We start from the raw sequence: 12062 nt of genomic DNA, 5'->3' as shown, positions 1-12062 counted from the left end.
TCAAAATTCTCTAAAAACAAAATTACAAGTCCAAAACTTATAGAAAATACATTCTTGTGCTCTGTGAGTTGATATCCTTCGCATACAATTCAATTGGAGTTGAAAAATTCACGTTTGGAGAAAATCACTTTTAAAAATGTTTAAATCGTCATATCTCGTTAACCGAGCGTCTAAACACCCCAAAACTTGCAAAATTCTCTAAAAACAAAACTACAAGTCCAAAACTTATAGAAAATACATTTTTGTGCTGAGTCGATATCCTTCGCATACAATTCAATTGGAGTTGAAAAATTCACGTTTAGAGAAAATGACTTTTAAAAATGTTTAAATCGTCATATCTCGTTAACCGAGCGTCTAAACACCCCAAAACTTGCAAAATTCAAAATTCTCTAAAAACAAAACTACAAGTCCAAAACTTACAGAAAATACATTTTTGTGCTCTGTGAGTCGATATCCTTCGCATACAATTCAATTGGAGTTGAAAAATTCACGTTTGGAGAAAATCACTTTTAAAAATGTTTAAATCGTCATATCTCGTTAACCGAGCGTCTAAACACCCCAAAACTTGCAAAATTCAAAATTCTCTAAAAACAAAACTACAAGTCCAAAACTTATAGAAAATACATTTTTGTGCTCTGTGAGTCGATATCCTTCGCATACAATTCAATTGGAGTTGAAAAATTCACGTTTAGAGAAAATGACTTTTAAAAATGTTTAAATCGTCATATCTCGTTAACCGAGCGTCTAAACACCCCAAAACTTGCAAAATTCAAAATTCTCTAAAAACAAAACTACAAGTCCAAAACTTACAGAAAAAACATTTTTGTGCTCTGTGAGTCGATATCCTTCGCATACAATTCAATTGGAGTTGAAAAATTCACGTTTGGAGAAAATCACTTTTAAAAATGTTTAATGTTAACCGAGCGTCTAAACACCCCAAAACTTGCAAAATTCAAAATTCTCTAAAAACAAAACTACAAGTCCAAAACTTATAGAAAATACATTTTTGTGCTCTATGGGTCGATATCCTTCGCATACAATTCAATTGGAGTTGAAAAATTCACGTTTGGAGAAAATCACTTTTAAAAATGTTTAAATCGTCATATCTCGTTAACCGAGCGTCTAAACACCCCAAAACTTGCAAAATTCAAAATTCTCTAAAAACAAAACTACAAGTCCAAAACTTATAGAAAATACATTTTTGTGCTCTGTGAGTCGATATCCTTCGCATACAATTCAATTGGAGTTGAAAAATTCACGTTTGGAGAAAATCACTTTTAAAAATGTTTAAATCGTCATATCTCGTTAACCGAGCGTCTAAACACCCCAAAACTTGCAAAATTCAAAATTCTCTAAAAACAAAACTACAAGTCCAAAACTTATAGAAAATACATTTTTGTGCTCTGTGAGTCGATATCCTTCGCATACAATTCAATTGGAGTTGAAAAATTCACGTTTAGAGAAAATGACTTTTAAAAATGTTTAAATCGTCATATCTCGTTAACCGAGCGTCTAAACACCCCAAAACTTGCAAAATTCAAAATTCTCTAAAAACAAAACTAAAAGTCCAAAACTTACAGAAAATACATTTTTGTGCTCTGTGAGTCGATATCCTTCGCATACAATTCAATTGGAGTTGAAAAATTCACGTTTGGAGAAAATCACTTTTAAAAATGTTTAAATCGTCATATCTCGTTAACCGAGCGTCTAAACACCCCAAAACTTGCAAAATTCAAAATTCTCTAAAAACAAAACTACAAGTCCAAAACTTATAGAAAATACATTTTTGTGCTCTGTGAGTCGATATCCTTCGCATACAATTCAATTGGAGTTGAAAAATTCACGTTTGGAGAAAATCACTTTTAAAAATGTTTAAATCGTCATATCTCGTTAACCGAGCGTCTAAACACCCCAAAACTTGCAAAATTCAAAATTCTATAAAAACAAAACTACAAGTCCAAAACTTATAGAAAATACATTTTTGTGCTCTGTGAGTCGATATCCTTCGCATACAATTCAATTGGAGTTGAAAAATTCACGTTTGGAGAAAATCACTTTTAAAAATGTTTAAATCGTCATATCTCGCTAACCGAGCGTCTAAACACCCCAAAACTTGCAAAATTCAAAATTCTCTAAAAACAAAACTACAAGTCCAAAACTTATAGAAAATACATTTTTGTGCTCTGTGAGTCGATATCCTTCGCATACAATTCAATTGGAGTTGAAAAATTCACGTTTGGAGAAAATCACTTTTAAAAATGTTTAAATCGCCATATCTCGTTAACCGAGCGTCTAAACACCCCAAAACTTGCAAAATTCAAAATTCTATAAAAACAAAACTACAAGTCCAAAACTTATAGAAAATACATTTTTGTGCTCTGTGAGTCGATATCCTTCGCATACAATTCAATTGGAGTTTAAAAATTCACGTTTGGAGAAAATCACTTTTAAAAATGTTTAAATCGTCATATCTCGTTAACCGAGCGTCTAAACACCCCAAAACTTGCAAAATTCAAAATTCTATAAAAACAAAACTACAAGTCCAAAACTTATAGAAAATACATTTTTGTGCTCTGTGAGTCGATATCCTTCGCATACAATTCAATTGGAGTTGAAAAATTCACGTTTGGAGAAAATCACTTTTAAAAATGTTTAAATCGTCATATCTCGTTAACCGAGCGTCTAAACACCCCAAAACTTGCAAAATTCAAAATTCTATAAAAACAAAACTACAAGTCCAAAACTTATAGAAAATACATTTTTGTGCTCTGTGAGTCGATATCCTTCGCATACAATTCAATTGGAGTTTAAAAATTCACGTTTGGAGAAAATCACTTTTAAAAATGTTTAAATCGTCATATCTCGTTAACCGAGCGTCTAAACACCCCAAAACTTGCAAAATTCAAAATTCTCTAAAAACAAAACTACAAGTCCAAAACTTACAGAAAATACATTTTTGTGCTCTGTGAGTCGATATCCTTCGCATACAATTCAATTGGAGTTGAAAAATTCACGTTTGGAGAAAATCACTTTGAAAAATGTTTAAATCGTCATATCTCGTTAACCGAGCGTCTAAACACCCCAAAACTTGCAAAATTCAAAATTCTCTAAAAACAAAACTACAAGTCCAAAACTTATATAAACTACATTTTTGTGCTCTGTGAGTCGATATCCTTCGCATACAATTCAATTGGAGTTGAAAAATTCACGTTTAGAGAAAATGACTTTTAAAAATGTTTAAATCGTCATATCTCGTTAACCGAGCGTCTAAACACCCCAAAACTTGCAAAATTCAAAATTCTCTAAAAACAAAACTAAAAGTCCAAAACTTACAGAAAATACATTTTTGTGCTCTGTGAGTCGATATCCTTCGCATACAATTCAATTGGAGTTGAAAAATTCACGTTTGGAGAAAATCACTTTTAAAAATGTTTAAATCGTCATATCTCGTTAACCGAGCGTCTAAACACCCCAAAACTTGCAAAATTCAAAATTCTCTAAAAACAAAACTAAAAGTCCAAAACTTACAGAAAATACATTTTTGTGCTCTGTGAGTCGATATCCTTCGCATACAATTCAATTGGAGTTGAAAAATTCACGTTTAGAGAAAATGACTTTTAAAAATGTTTAAATCGTCATATCTCGTTAACCGAGCGTCTAAACACCCCAAAACTTGCAAAATTCAAAATTCTCTAAAAACAAAACTACAAGTCCAAAACTTATAGAAAATACATTTTTGTGCTCTGTGAGTCGATATCCTTCGCATACAATTCAATTGGAGTTGAAAAATTCACGTTTGGAGAAAACCACTTTTAAAAATGTTTAAATCGTCATATCTCGTTAACCGAGCGTCTAAACACCCCAAAACTTGCAAAATTCAAAATTCTATAAAAACAAAACTACAAGTCCAAAACTTATAGAAAATACATTTTTGTGCTCTGTGAGTCGATATCCTTCGCATACAATTCAATTGGAGTTGAAAAATTCACGTTTGGAGAAAATCACTTTTAAAAATGTTTAAATCGTCATATCTCGTTAACCGAGCGTCTAAACACCCCAAAACTTGCAAAATTCAAAATTCTATAAAAACAAAACTACAAGTCCAAAACTTATAGAAAATACATTTTTGTGCTCTGTGAGTCGATATCCTTCGCATACAATTCAATTGGAGTTGAAAAATTCACGTTTGAAGAAAATAACATTGCAAAATGTTTAAATCGTCATATCTCGTTAACCGAGCGTCTAAACACCCCAAAACTTGCAAAATTCAAAATTCTCTAAAAACAAAACTACAAGTCCAAAACTTATAGAAAATACATTTTTGTGCTCTGTGAGTCGATATCCTTCGCATACAATTCAATTGGAGTTGAAAAATTCACGTTTGGAGAAAATCACTTTTAAAAATGTTTAAATCGCCATATCTCGTTAACCGAGCGTCTAAACACCCCAAAACTTGCAAAATTCAAAATTCTCTAAAAACAAAACTACAAGTCCAAAACTTATAGAAAATACATTTTTGTGCTCTGTTAGTCGATATCCTTCGCATACAATTCAATTGGAGTTGAAAAATTCACGTTTGGAGAAAATCACTTTTAAAAATGTTTAAATCGTCATATCTCGTTAACCGAGCGTCTAAACACCCCAAAACTTGCAAAATTCAAAGTTCTATAAAAACAAAACTACAAGTCCAAAACTTATAGAAAATACATTTTTGTGCTCTGTGAGTCGATATCCTTCGCATACAATTCAATTGGAGTTGAAAAATTCACGTTTGAAGAAAATAACATTGCAAAATGTTTAAATCGTCATATCTCGTTAACCGAGCGTCTAAACACCCCAAAACTTGCAAAATTCAAAATTCTCTAAAAACAAAACTACAAGTCCAAAACTTATAGAAAATACATTTTTGTGCTCTGTGAGTCGATATTCTTCGCATACAATTCAATTGGAGTTGAAAAATTCACGTTTAGAGAAAATGACTTTTAAAAATGTTTAAATCGTCATATCTCGTTAACCGAGCGTCTAAACACCCCAAAACTTGCAAAATTCAAAATTCTCTAAAAACAAAACTACAAGTCCAAAACTTATAGAAAATACATTTTTGTGCTCTGTGAGTCGATATCCTTCGCATTCAATTCAATTGGAGTTGAAAAATTCACGTTTAGAGAAAATGACTTTTAAAAATGTTTAAATCGTCATATCTCGTTAACCGAGCGTCTAAACACCCCAAAACTTGCAAAATTCAAAATTCTCTAAAAACAAAACTACAAGTCCAAAACTTATAGAAAATACATTTTTGTGCTCTGTGAGTCGATATCCTTCGCATTCAATTCAATTGGAGTTGAAAAATTCACGTTTGGAGAAAATCACTTTTAAAAATGTTTAAATCGTCATATCTCGTTAACCGAGCGTCTAAACACCCCAAAACTTGCAAAATTCAAAATTCTCTAAAAACAAAACTACAAGTCCAAAACTTATAGAAAATACATTTTTGTGCTCTGTGAGTCGATATCCTTCGCATACAATTCAATTGGAGTTGAAAAATTCACGTTTGGAGAAAATCACTTTTAAAAATGTTTAAATCGCCATATCTCGTTAACCGAGCGTCTAAACACCCCAAAACTTGCAAAATTCAAAATTCTCTAAAAACAAAACTACAAGTCCAAAACTTATAGAAAATATATTTTTGTGCTCTGTGAGTCGATATCCTTCGCATACAATTCAATTGGAGTTGAAAAATTCACGTTTGAAGAAAATAACATTGCAAAATGTTTAAATCGTCATATCTCGTTAACCGAGCGTCTAAACACCCCAAAACTTGCAAAATTCAAAATTCTCTAAAAACAAAACTACAAGTCCAAAACTTATAGAAAATACATTTTTGTGCTCTGTGAGTCGATATACTTCGCATACAATTCAATTGGAGTTGAAAAATTCACGTTTAGAGAAAATGACTTTTAAAAATGTTTAAATCGTCATATCTCGTTAACCGAGCGTCTAAACACCCCAAAACTTGCAAATTCTCTAAAAACAAAACTACAAGTCCAAAACTTATAGAAAATACATTTTTGTGCTCTGTGAGTCGATATCCTTCGCATACAATTCAATTGGAGTTTAAAAATTCACGTTTGGAGAAAATCACTTTTAAAAATGTTTAAATCGTCATATCTCGTTAACCAAGCGTCTAAACACCCCAAAACTTGCAAAATTCAAAATTCTCTAAAAACAAAACTACAAGTCCAAAACTTATAGAAAATACATTTTTGTGCTCTGTGAGTCGATATCCTTCGCATACAATTCAATTGGAGTTGAAAAATTCACGTTTGGAGAAAATCACTTTTAAAAATGTTTAAATCGTCATATCTCGTTAACCGAGCGTCTAAACACCCCAAAACTTGCAAAATTCAAAATTCTCTAAAAACAAAACTACAAGTCCAAAACTTATAGAAAATACATTTTTGTGCTCTGTGAGTCGATATCCTTCGCATACAATTCAATTGGAGTTTAAAAATTCACGTTTGGAGAAAATCACTTTTAAAAATGTTTAAATCGTCATATCTCGTTAACCAAGCGTCTAAACACCCCAAAACTTGCAAAATTCAAAATTCTCTAAAAACAAAACTACAAGTCCAAAACTTATAGAAAATACATTTTTGTGCTCTGTGAGTCGATATCCTTCGCATACAATTCAATTGGAGTTGAAAAATTCACGTTTGGAGAAAATCACTTTTAAAAATGTTTAAATCGTCATATCTCGTTAACCAAGCGTCTAAACACCCCAAAACTTGCAAAATTCAAAATTCTCTAAAAACAAAACTACAAGTCCAAAACTTATAGAAAATACATTTTTGTGCTCTGTGAGTCGATATCCTTCGCATACAATTCAATTGGAGTTGAAAAGTTCACGTTTGGAGAAAATCACTTTTAAAAATGTTTAAATCGTCATATCTCGTTAACCGAGCGTCTAAACACCCCAAAACTTGCAAAATTCAAAATTCTCTAAAAACAAAACTACAAGTCCAAAACTTACAGAAAATACATTTTTGTGCTCTGTGAGTCGATATCCTTCGCATACAATTCAATTGGAGTTGAAAAATTCACGTTTGGAGAAAATCACTTTTAAAAATGTTTAAATCGTCATATCTCGTTAACCAAGCGTCTAAACACCCCAAAACTTGCAAAATTCAAAATTCTCTAAAAACAAAACTACAAGTCCAAAACTTATAGAAAATACATTTTTGTGCTCTGTGAGTCGATATCCTTCGCATACAATTCAATTGGAGTTGAAAAATTCACGTTTGGAGAAAATCACTTTTAAAAATGTTTAAATCGTCATATCTCGTTAACCAAGCGTCTAAACACCCCAAAACTTGCAAAATTCAAAATTCTCTAAAAACAATACTACAAGTCCAAAACTTATAGAAAATACATTTTTGTGCTCTGTGAGTCGATATCCTTCGCATACAATTCAATTGGAGTTGAAAAGTTCACGTTTGGAGAAAATCACTTTTAAAAATGTTTAAATCGTCATATCTCGTTAACCGAGCGTCTAAACACCCCAAAACTTGCAAAATTCAAAATTCTCTAAAAACAAAACTACAAGTCCAAAACTTACAGAAAATACATTTTTGTGCTCTGTGAGTCGATATCCTTCGCATACAATTCAATTGGAGTTGAAAAATTCACGTTTGGAGAAAATCACTTTTAAAAATGTTTAAATCGTCATATCTCGTTAACCAAGCGTCTAAACACCCCAAAACTTGCAAAATTCAAAATTCTCTAAAAACAAAACTACAAGTCCAAAACTTATAGAAAATACATTTTTGTGCTCTGTGAGTCGATATCCTTCGCATACAATTCAATTGGAGTTGAAAAATTCACGTTTAGAGAAAATGACTTTTAAAAATGTTTAAATCGTCATATCTCGTTAACCGAGCGTCTAAACACCCCAAAACTTGCAAAATTCAAAATTCTCTAAAAACAAAACTACAAGTCCAAAACTTATAGAAAATACATTTTTATGCTCTGTGAGTCGATATCCTTCGCATTCAATTCAATTGGAGTTGAAAAATTCACGTTTGGAGAAAATCACTTTTAAAAATGTTTAAATCGTCATATCTCGTTAACCGAGCGTCTAAACACCCCAAAACTTGCAAAACTCAAAATTCTCTAAAAACAAAACTACAAGTCCAAAACTTATAGAAAATACATTTTTGTGCTCTGTGAGTCGATATCCTTCGCATACAAATTAATTGGAGTTGAAAAATTCACGTTTAGAGAAAATGACTTTTAAAAATGTTTAAATCGTCATATCTCGTTAACCGAGCGTCTAAACACCCCAAAACTTGCAAAATTCAAAATTCTCTAAAAACAAAACTACAAGTCCAAAACTTATAGAAAATACATTTTTGTGCTCTGTGAGTCGATATCCTTCGCATTCAATTCAATTGGAGTTGAAAAATTCACGTTTGGAGAAAATCACTTTTAAAAATGTTTAAATCGTCATATCTCGTTAACCGAGCGTCTAAACACCCCAAAACTTGCAAAAATTCAAAATTCTCTAAAAACAAAACTACAAGTCCAAAACTTATAGAAAATACATTTTTGTGCTCTGTGAGTCGATATCCTTCGCATACAATTCAATTGGAGTTGAAAAATTCACGTTTGGAGAAAATCACTTTTAAAAATGTTTAAATCGCCATATCTCGTTAACCGAGCGTCTAAACACCCCAAAACTTGCAAAATTCAAAATTCTCTAAAAACAAAACTACAAGTCCAAAACTTATAGAAAATACATTTTTGTGCTCTGTGAGTCGATATCCTTCGCATACAATTCAATTGGAGTTGAAAAATTCACGTTTGGAGAAAATCACTTTTAAAAATGTTTAAATCGTCATATCTCGTTAACCGAGCGTCTAAACACCCCAAAACTTGCAAAATTCAAAATTCTCTAAAAACAAAACTACAAGTCCAAAACTTATAGAAAATACATTTTTGTGCTCTGTGAGTCGATATCCTTCGCATACAATTCAATTGGAGTTGAAAAATTCACGTTTAGAGAAAATGACTTTTAAAAATGTTTAAATCGTCATATCTCGTTAACCGAGCGTCTAAACACCCCAAAACTTGCAAAATTCAAAATTCTCTAAAAACAAAACTACAAGTCCAAAACTTATAGAAAATACATTTTTATGCTCTGTGAGTCGATATCCTTCGCATTCAATTCAATTGGAGTTGAAAAATTCACGTTTGGAGAAAATCACTTTTAAAAATGTTTAAATCGTCATATCTCGTTAACCGAGCGTCTAAACACCCCAAAACTTGCAAAACTCAAAATTCTCTAAAAACAAAACTACAAGTCCAAAACTTATAGAAAATACATTTTTGTGCTCTGTGAGTCGATATCCTTCGCATACAAATTAATTGGAGTTGAAAAATTCACGTTTAGAGAAAATGACTTTTAAAAATGTTTAAATCGTCATATCTCGTTAACCGAGCGTCTAAACACCCCAAAACTTGCAAAATTCAAAATTCTCTAAAAACAAAACTACAAGTCCAAAACTTATAGAAAATACATTTTTGTGCTCTGTGAGTCGATATCCTTCGCATTCAATTCAATTGGAGTTGAAAAATTCACGTTTGGAGAAAATCACTTTTAAAAATGTTTAAATCGTCATATCTCGTTAACCGAGCGTCTAAACACCCCAAAACTTGCAAAAATTCAAAATTCTCTAAAAACAAAACTACAAGTCCAAAACTTATAGAAAATACATTTTTGTGCTCTGTGAGTCGATATCCTTCGCATACAATTCAATTGGAGTTGAAAAATTCACGTTTGGAGAAAATCACTTTTAAAAATGTTTAAATCGCCATATCTCGTTAACCGAGCGTCTAAACACCCCAAAACTTGCAAAATTCAAAATTCTCTAAAAACAAAACTACAAGTCCAAAACTTATAGAAAATACATTTTTGTGCTCTGTGAGTCGATATCCTTCGCATTCAATTCAATTGGAGTTGAAAAATTCACGTTTGGAGAAAATCACTTTTAAAAATGTTTAAATCGTCATATCTCGTTAACCGAGCGTCTAAACACCCCAAAACTTGCAAAATTCAAAATTCTCTAAAAACAAAACTACAAGTCCAAAACTTATAGAAAATACATTTTTGTGCTCTGTGAGTCGATATCCTTCGCATTCAATTCAATTGGAGTTGAAAAATTCACGTTTGGAGAAAATCACTTTTAAAAATGTTTAAATCGTCATATCTCGTTAACCGAGCGTCTAAACACCCCAAAACTTGCAAAATTCAAAATTCTCTAAAAACAAAACTACAAGTCCAAAACTTATAGAAAATACATTTTTGTGCTCTGTGAGTCGATATCCTTCGCATACAATTCAATTGGAGTTGAAAAATTCACGTTTGGAGAAAATCACTTTTAAAAATGTTTAAATCGCCATATCTCGTTAACCGAGCGTCTAAACACCCCAAAACTTGCAAAATTCAAAATTCTCTCAAAACAAAACTACAAGTCCAAAACTTATAGAAAATATATTTTTGTGCTCTGTGAGTCGATATCCTTCGCATACAATTCAATTGGAGTTGAAAAATTCACGTTTGAAGAAAATAACATTGCAAAATGTTTAAATCGTCATATCTCGTTAACCGAGCGTCTAAACACCCCAAAACTTGCAAAATTCAAAATTCTCTAAAAACAAAACTACAAGTCCAAAACTTATAGAAAATACATTTTTGTGCTCTGTGAGTCGATATCCTTCGCATACAATTCAATTGGAGTTGAAAAATTCACGTTTAGAGAAAATGACTTTTAAAAATGTTTAAATCGTCATATCTCGTTAACCGAGCGTCTAAACACCCCAAAACTTGCAAAATTCAAAATTCTCTAAAAACAAAACTACAAGTCCAAAACTTACAGAAAATACATTTTTGTGCTCTGTGAGTCGATATCCTTCGCATACAATTCAATTGGAGTTGAAAAATTCACGTTTGGAGAAAATCACTTTTAAAAATGTTTAAATCGTCATATCTCGTTAACCGAGCGTCTAAACACCCCAAAACTTGCAAAATTCAAAATTCTCTAAAAACAAAACTACAAGTCCAAAACTTATAGAAAATACATTTTTGTGCTCTGTGAGTCGATATCCTTCGCATACAATTCAATTGGAGTTTAAAAATTCACGTTTGGAGAAAATCACTTTTAAAAATGTTTAAATCGTCATATCTCGTTAACCAAGCGTCTAAACACCCCAAAACTTGCAAAATTCAAAATTCTCTAAAAACAAAACTACAAGTCCAAAACTTATAGAAAATACATTTTTGTGCTCTGTGAGTCGATATCCTTCGCATACAATTCAATTGGAGTTGAAAAATTCACGTTTGGAGAAAATCACTTTTAAAAATGTTTAAATCGTCATATCTCGTTAACCGAGCGTCTAAACACCCCAAAACTTGCAAAATTCAAAATTCTCTAAAAACAAAACTACAAGTCCAAAACTTATAGAAAATACATTTTTGTGCTCTGTGAGTCGATATCCTTCGCATACAATTCAATTGGAGTTTAAAAATTCACGTTTGGAGAAAATGACTTTTAAAAATGTTTAAATCGTCATATCTCGTTAACCGAGCGTCTAAACACCCCAAAACTTGCAAAATTCAAAATTCTCTAAAACAAAACTACAAGTCCAAAACTTACAGAAAATACATTTTTGTGCTCTGTGAGTCGATATCCTTCGCATATAATTCAATTGGAGTTGAAAAATTCACGTTTGGAGAAAATCACTTTTAAAAATGTTTAAATCGTCATATCTCGTTAACCGAGCGTCTATACACCCCAAAACTTGCAAAATTCAAAATTCTATAAAAACAAAACTACAAGTCCAAAACTTATAGAAAATACATTTTTGTGCTCTGTGAGTCGATATCCTTCGCATTCAATTCAATTGGAGTTGAAAAATTCACGTTTGGAGAAAATCACTTTTAAAAATGTTTAAATCGTCATATCTCGTTAACCGAGCGTCTAAACACCCCAAAACTTGCAAAATTC

The sequence above is a fragment of the Episyrphus balteatus genome, chromosome 4, assembly GCF_945859705.1.
Source record: "Episyrphus balteatus chromosome 4, idEpiBalt1.1, whole genome shotgun sequence".
NCBI classification, from domain to species: domain Eukaryota; kingdom Metazoa; phylum Arthropoda; class Insecta; order Diptera; family Syrphidae; genus Episyrphus; species Episyrphus balteatus.
This window is presented reverse-complemented; position numbering follows the sequence as displayed.